This window comes from Gallus gallus, chromosome 22 (assembly GCF_016699485.2).
Source record: "Gallus gallus isolate bGalGal1 chromosome 22, bGalGal1.mat.broiler.GRCg7b, whole genome shotgun sequence".
NCBI lineage: Eukaryota > Metazoa > Chordata > Aves > Galliformes > Phasianidae > Gallus > Gallus gallus.
In genome coordinates this window covers 3,460,754-3,469,177 of record NC_052553.1, presented here as the reverse complement: position 1 = coordinate 3,469,177, position 8,424 = coordinate 3,460,754, and positions in this window count along the sequence as shown.

The following is an 8,424-nucleotide window of genomic DNA, read 5'->3' as shown; positions in this document are numbered from 1 at the left end:
CGCGCATCACACAGCCCTCATCCAAACGTGACCCCTTTGCTCAGAACGCACCACGTATCTCATAACAGGACACCATTTCTGGGTGCCCCATGGGGCAGCGCAGACCCACAGCAATGGGTGGACACGGACTTCGTCGGTGTCTCCGCGACGCAGCGATTTTTTCCGCCGCTCTCCCGCTGGCCGCCGGCCGAGCAGCGTCCGTCCCCGTTCAAAGGCAGTTCTTGTTCAGTGCCTGGCTCCTGGAGAGCCCCGAAGAAGGGCTCCTTTCACGGCCCTTGCATTTCCTAGACAGAAATTGTCATTTTTCAAACACAGCTTCCCTTCTGCTGGCCCGGCGCCTTTCACCTCGCAGCGCCCTGACGTCAGGCCGCCTTTGTGATGCTCTGTGCGGCGTTTTGTGCTCCCGTTCCTTTTCAGCTGCTGTCAATGCCCGTTTCTGCCCAGGGCCAGGCAGTCAATGAGGGGCTGCCGGGGGCACTGCCAGGCCCCCAAGTGCCCAATCTGTGCCCCCACCCAAGCGGGGCCATTGGCTCCATGGGCAGCGCTGGGCGGCACGGCGAGGTCCTGTTATTGAGTGCCCGGTGGTGGGAGATGGGAAAGGAACGTTTCTCCTCCGGATTCCTTTCCCCTGGGATTGCTGTTCTGTAGGATTTCTTTTCTCCTTGGGTTTCTTTTCCCTAGAACTTCTTTTCCCCAGGATTTCTCTGTGACTTCTCTTCCCTAGGGTTCCTTTTGCTCAGGACTCCTTTTCTCTAGGATTCCTTTTCCCTGGGACATCTTTCATCTATGACACCTCCAGGATTCCCTTTCCATAGGACCTCTCTCCCCTACGATGTCTCTTCTGGGTTTCTTTTCCCCAGGATTTCTGTATGATTTCTCTTCCCCAGCGTTCCTTTTCTCTAAGATAACTTTTTCCTGGCACATCTTCCCTCTACGGGCTCCTCTAGGGCTCCCTTTCCATAAGGATTCCCTTTCCACAGGACTCCTCTTCCCTAGCACTTCTTTCCCCTAGGATTTCTATTCTATAGGATTTCTTTTCTCCCGGGTTTCTTTTCCCTAGGATTCCTTCGCCCCACAGCTTCTCTTCCCCAGGACTCCATTCCGGTGCCGCCCTTGCTTTTGAGGCCATGCACAAACAACTTCTGCAGGGGTGCAATGCATACCACGGCGCACAGCTCCAGCCTTGCACCTGCTGCTCAGCTCCTGGCACCATTCTGCCACGGAGGCGAAGCTCAGCAGCCACCACCAGGCGTTGGGCCCAGGCTGTAGCGGCAGCGGGGCGGTTTCTTGGAGCTGCTCTTGTGAAACAAGCCAGGCCGGTGCCGAAGCCGTCACCCAGCAACGTCACCATGCAGGAAACCATTGCAACCCAACCCCAAAATAGCAGCAATCCCCAGAAAAGCCATTCCCTTCTTCCCGCCCGAGTTCCCCTGCTTGCAGCAGCGCTGGCACTCCCTGGGGCACGTCATCGGCCGCCGCGTTGGTGCACACTCATGGCCCTGAGCGCACGCATCACGTTGTGCTGGGGCTCCCGGCGCTGCAGCACTTGTGCACCAGCCCTGCGCAGCTCCGTGCACGCACACAAGCCACCAACGTCGGCTCTCCTTCCCTTCAAGGCCACTCCTCGCGCTCAAAAATTTTCCAGGCTTGGAGCTGGGCCAGAGGTGAATTTTGTTTTGCAGCCGAGCAAAATCAGCTCAGTGTTGTCGTGCCCGGCCCCCACGTGAGCGCAGCGCGGGGCTCCCGGCTCTCCCAGCCCCACTGTTTGCATTGCGCTGCGCTGCTGGCGGCCGCTGTGGCTCTGCACTGTTGGGCCGTGCCCCGGCGCTCTGCCTGAATGGGGAATGCTTTACAGGCTGCGTGCCTTGTGCTGGGGCTGGAGATCCTATAGAGCTTGTGCCGGGCCTGTAGGCCCTATAGATGCAGTAAGAGTTCTTAAAATGGGCCTTGGTCTGCTAAGATGGGGCCTGAGCTGTAGGGCAGGCACAACAGCTTCTTGTCCTGGTGTCACCAAGCCACCAACCTCCCGGTGCTACCAATCCATCCTCCCAGTGTCACCGAGCTACCCTCTCAATGCCACCAACCCATCGCCCTACTGTCATCAACCCAACTTCCTGGTATCACCAACCCAGCTTTTCAGTGCCACCAACCCAGCCTCCCGATGTCACCAACCCCAAAACTTCCTGGTAGCACCAACCCAACCGCCCAGTGCCAACAACCCAACCTCCAAGTGCCACCAAGTCATTCTCCCAGTGCCACCAAGCCATCCTCCCAGTGCCACCAACGCATCCTTCCAATATCCCCAACCCACCCTTGCAGTGCCACCAACCCAATCTCCTGATGTCATCAACCCACTCTCCCAGGGCCACCAACCCATCCTCCCAGTGCCACCAACCCAACTTCCCAGTATCACCAACCCATCCTCCCAGTGCCACCAACCCATCCTCCCAACGTCACCAACCCAACTTCCTGGTATCACCAACCCATCCTCCCAGTGCCACCAACCCAACTTCCCAGTATCACCAACCCATCCTCCCAGTGTCACCAACCCAACTTCCCAGTATCACCAACCCATCCTCCCAGTGTCACCAACCCAACTTCCCGGTATCACCAACCCATCCTCCCAGTGCCACCCAGCCTTTGTCCAAGGCAGCTGGCACAGCCCCACAGCTGCCCTCACCTCTTCCCCTCCCCCTATCCATAGGTTTTTCCCAATGTCTTCCCCTCTCTGAGCGCATTACACCCAAACACGAGGCCATGGGGTCTAAAGGCACTGACACTCACCGTGCGTCGGCGCAGACCCAAAGCCCTCTCCCTGATGCTTGTCTTGGTGAGGAACCTGCAAGCCCACAGAGCTCAGGAGCATCCAATCCCCCGCGGGGTCTCCCATCCCAGAGGAGAACAACTGGACCAGTTCTACCTGTGCACCCGTTCCCAGGGCAGGTAGGGCCAGCGGGAGGAATTCCTGCCGTTCCAGATGGCTGAGTCACAGTGTCCCCACTGCCATCCCTCCCCTTCATCTCCTCCTCCCAAGAGGGGCTGAGTCAGCGCCGTGGGCGCAGCGCTCGCAGCCACCCCCCCGGGCTGCTCCTCTATGGGACCGCGTTCCCACGTCCCCCCCATCATCCCCCCCCCCCCCCCCTTCCTCCCTCGTGGGTTTGTTGGCACAGCGGTGCTGCACGGGGAGGGGTGTGTGGGGGGGGGGGTCCTGCTGACTCAGCGCTCCACACAATGCAGCCGAGGGAGAAACAAAGCGGAACGAGGGCAAATGCATCGAGCTGGGGCATGTGCTGCGTGGTGTGACTGCCCGCTGTGCCTTGCAGGGTGGTGGCCTGGGGACGGAGGGCTCCCGTTGGCCACAGGTCCTGGTTCCTCTGCTTGCTTTCCCCCAACGGGCGCTGAGCTCCGTTTACCCTGGAAGAAGAAGAGAAAGGGCATGGGGAGGCCTCTGGAGCCTGCAAGTCTCATTGAGCACCGCTGGAACAGTGTCCCGTCGGCACTTTGGGTGCTGCTCCAACAACAACCCCCCCACACACACACACCTCCCAGACCCCTCCTGCCCCACTCACAGCCCGTGGGATAACCCCACACAGGTGAAAACAAAACAAAACAAAACAAAAAACCCACCCGAAACCTCAGGATTATTAAGGGCACAGCCCAACGTGCAGCCACCAGCGCAGCGCGAGCGCCAGGCAGCCACTCGCCTCAATGCCCCCTATGTCCCAGCGGTGACCGCAGCGGTCACGGGGATCCCAAAGCCCTGCAGCAGCCAAAGCACCTGGCGTAAGGACCTGCCGCCAGCCCTTCTCCCTCCACGTTTGCACCCATGGAGGGGGGTTTTGCTGCACCTTCTCCCAGCCCTGCGCCCGCCGGCTGAAAATACACCGATAGAATAGGAGCTCTGAGTGCTCACTGCGCTGTTGACTTTAGGCTGCGAGGTGCCAGCTCTGCTGGTGCAGCCAACAAAGGCCTTTTAGTGGCCGCGAGAAGGGCTGGGTTGGAACTAGGTGAAAAATCCTATATTTATAGAGCCTTTGTGCAAAGAAGGTCCCCAAACATCATTAGGGGAGCTAAAGAAAATGTCTGGGGAGGAACAAAACCCCAAGAAGTTATTTAGGAAAAAAAAAAATGGGAAGGAAAAAAAGAGGACTTGAATGAAATGTACATTCACGGGGGAAAATAGCAGCTATGAAAGAGCCCTTTAAGCCGGCAGAAAAACAGAACCGGTTGCTGCAAGATAAAGCCAGGGGGAAAAAAAAATGCAATAAGGCCTCGATTTTTTTGTTTTTATGGTTTTTTCTTTTTGCAGGAGGAAATGTCAGAGGGGCAAAATCTGAGATGGGGGGGTGACCGAAGGGGTGCACGCAGCAGGGTGGGTGCAGGAGGGCAATGGGAGCTCCCATGCGACCAACGCTGCGGCGCTGACCTTGGGCGCAACGTTTAATTTCTCCCAGCCCCGTGCAGAAAGAAAATAAACAGGGGGGGACGGTTGCTGGCTGCCTGATTGATTTCTGCCTTCAAAGCAGCAGCCAAAACCAGCCCGGCAGCTACAATTTGGGTTTGTGTGAGGAATGGGGTGAGGGGGGCGGAGGGCGCGAGGAGCGCTTGTGTGCCTAATTTTCACGTTCCCCTCCAAAACAAACAGGAGGACGGAGCCTTTTATGCAGGACACAAGCACACAGCCCCCTTGTTGCACACTGCTTCGGGGCAGGATATCGATGGGCTTTTGCTTTTCCTTTTTCCCCGCCACGTCAGAATGTTTTAAGCGGAGATTAAAGGCATCTCTGTGGCGGAGATGGCCCCGCGTTGCCGAGCAGTTCCTCCAAAGCCAGCAGTGTTCCCCTCATATCTCAGAGGTGTGAGTGAGGTTTGGGCGCTCTCTGCTCTGGGTACTGGGCACATTTTGCTGTGGGTGATGGCTTTAGGGGGCTTCTGTGGCACCAGCCATGCTTGGGGGTCCCCAGCGGGTTCCCTAAGGGTCCCCAAAGAGTGTTCCAAAAGGTGTCCAAGGGGTCCCCAAAGAGTGTTCCCAAAGGGTGCCCAAAGAGTGTTCCCAGGGTATTCCCAAAGGGTGCCCAAGAGGTCCCCACAGTGTGTCCCAAAGGATGCCCCAAGAGTGTCCCCAAGGTGTTCCCAAAGGCTCCTCAAGATGTGCCAAAAGAGTGTTCCCAAAGGGTGCCCAAAGAGGGTCCCCAGGGTATTCCCAAAGGGTCCCCAAGGGGTCCCCACAGTGTGTCCCAAAGGATGCCCCAAAAGTGTCCCCAAGGTGTTCCCAAAGAGTCAGAGGGTCCCCAAAGAGTGTCCCCAGAGTATTCCCAAAGGGTGTTCACCCAAAGGTCCCCCAAAGGTTCCCAAGGGGCTCTCAAGGGGTCACAAAAGAATGTTCCCAAGGCATTCCCAATGGATCTCCAAAGGGTGTTCCCAAAGGATGTTCTCAAGGTGTTCCCAAAGAATGTCCCCAAGGAGTTCCCAAAGGGTCTCCAAAAGCGACCCCAAAGGACCCCTGAGGTGCCCCCATCCATGCTGTGCCATCATTTGGGTTTCTCCCCAATTGGGGGGAAATCATTTGGGTTTCTCCCCAGTCATTTGGGTTTCTCTCCAATCTCCTTCCAGACTCAGTAACTGCCTGCAAGGCAAAAGGAAGCTTACAGAAAAATAATAATTAATAACCACATCTTCCCAAGTCGGTGAAAAAGAAAAGGGTTTCTTTAATCGCCCTTTCTCGGGGTTTTCGCCTTAAATGGGGCAGTTTGGTCGAGCGGAGCACTGCCCTCAGTTTGCAGCTTCGCAAAGGCAGAATCTGTCCCCCAACCCCACTCAGAGCCTACAGACACCCATTTCATCTCACCCCCCAGAAGGAGCAGCGGACAAAGAGCGATTTGCGAAGGACGAGAAGCACGCGGGGTCCCAGCACGAGCTGCACCTTGCCAGCATCTGGGAGGAACAATTCAAGAATTGTTTTTGTGGTTTCCTAACAGTGGGAAGAGCATGGAAACGTGCATTGCGCGCTGCAGCCGAGGCAGTAACGGCCCCAGATCTGCAGCCCCGATGCCAGTTTGCTTTGTTCAAACCCAGCATGTAGGGTGCTTAGGTGCTTAGGGGCAACCAATGAGAATGAAGGGGGGAGGCATGAAAAACAAAGGAATTTCTTCTTTTTAGGCAGCATTCTCCCCGTCACCCAGCTGGCGTGCGACTCCAAGCCGTGTTTCTCTGCCCTGTGATCCCGCTGCTCCTTTGCACAGCATCCTCACATATGGAGGAAAGATTGTGCCTCCCTTATGGTGGCCTGCCCACTCCTTCTATAGAGAGAGCATCCCCCTCCACGTTACCTGGCCCCACTGCACTCCTTCCCCGCCCTTGACCCATCACCTGCCCTGATTCACCCCAAATTGCCATAATTCCAGTTTTCGCGGAGGCAGCAGCTGCTTCCACGAGTGATTCACGCCAGGAGTGGGAGGAATATTGCAAAGGAGGAAGCATCTATTTACAAACAAATATCGGGGCTCTCCGCACGCAGGAGGGGAGGAAGGTGAGCGTGAAGGGGGCAGCACGGTGGGGCTGGGCTGAAAAAGTGGGATTTGGGGAACTCGGTGACTGCTGCGCTGAACCGTTCTGGCTGTGACTTGGTGTCGGGTATTTGGGATCAGCAGCGTTTGGGAACAAGGCTTTCCCAGCCCCTCATTTGTGCGGTGGAGCTGCTTTCAAGTGCTAAGAGCAGATGGTATCGCCTGGGAACGCCTGGAAGTTTCGGCTCGGCTCAAACCACAGGGCTGGGAGCAGCTCCCGGGCTGCCGCGTGGCTGCGGGGTGCTCCCGCGGCACCGGCCCCGCGCGGGGGGTCCCCAAGGTGTGCCCAAAAGGGTGTGCCCAAAGTGTCCCCGAGGTGTGCCCAAAGGGTCCCTGAGGTGTGCCCAAAGGGTGTTCCCAAGGTGTTCTCTAAGGGTGTCCCCAAAGGGTTCCCAAGGTGTTCCAAGAGGGTGTCCTCAAAAGGTGTTCCCAAAGGGTCCCCAAAGGGTCCCCAAAGTGTGTTCCCAAAGGGGGCCTAAGGGGTGTTCTCAAGGTGTTCTCTAAGGGTGTCCCCAGAGGGTCCCCAAGGTGTTCCAAGAGGGTGTCCTGAAAAGGTGTGCCCAAAGGGTCCCCAAAGTGTGTTCCCAAAGGGGCCCCAAGGGGTGTTCTCAAGGTGTTCTCTAAGGGTGCCCCCAGAGGGTCCCCAAGGTGTTCTCTAAGGGTGTCCCCAGAGGGTCCCCAAGGTGTTCCAAGAGGGTGTCCTCAAAAGGTGTCCCCAAAGGGTCCCCAAAGTGTGTTCCCAAAGGGGCCCCAAGGGGTGTTCCCAAGGTGTTCTCAAAGTGTGTACCCAAAGGGTCTCCAAAGAGCGTCCCCAAGGAGTGTTCCCAAAGGCTGTCCCCAAAGCGTCTCCAAAGGCTGTTCCCAAAGGGTGTCCCCAAAGGGTGTTTCCAAAGGGTCCCCAAGGGGTGTTCCCAAAGGTTGTCCCCCAGGAGTCCCCACAGTGTGTTCCCAAAGGGTTCCCAAGGTGTCCCCAAAGGGTGTTCCCATAGGGTCCCCAAAGGATCCCCAGGGGGTGTTCCCAAGGTATTATCAGAGGGTGCCCAAAGAACCTCCCCAAGGTGTTCCCAAAGGCTGGATAATCCCAAAGTGTCCCCAAAGGGTTCCCAAGGGGTGTTCCCAAAGCGTCCCCAAAGAGTGTCCCCAAGTGTCCCCAAAGGCTGTCCTCATAGCATCTCGAAAGGGTGTCCCCAAAGGTTGCTGCCAAAGGGTGTCCCCTAAGAGTCCCCAAGGGGTGTTCCCAAATGGTCCCCCATTTGTGTCCCCCCCACACCACCAAACCAGCCCCATCTGAAGGTCACATCACAGCACCTCGGGGACAGTCCTCCGAGGGGCCACGTTTGCCACCAGCGGGATTTCGGTGACGGAGTTTGGGGGGGGGGGGAGGGGAGGAAGAGATGGGAGTTGGGGGGCGCGTTCCCATCTCCCTGCCCTCCCCCGGGTTCCCAGGTGGCCTCGTCCGCGGCTCCACTGATACGAGAATGACAAAGGCTTGGATCACCGAGGTGAGATCCGCAGCGGGGAGGAAGGGGCGTGGGCCGGCGGCCAGCAGCAGCTGCAGGAATGCACTTTGCGGTCGGTGAAGCAATCCGGCAGCGCGATGGAGCAGATAGGAGCAATGAGGGAAGAAGGGAAGGGCCGGTTCCAACCTCCCCCCTACCCCCCCCCCCCCAACACTTCCAGCTCCCACCCCGCAGCGAACGGAGCGATCCGCCGAGCGAAGCGGGACAGCGCGCACCGAGCGCTGCCGTCGGGGGGAGCTCGGAACCGGGCACCGCGGGGCCGGGGGCCGCGTAGCTCCGCCCCGGGGCCGGCGGGGAATCCGCGCCCATTTCCGCCGGCGCGGAGCCCGGCCCCTCGG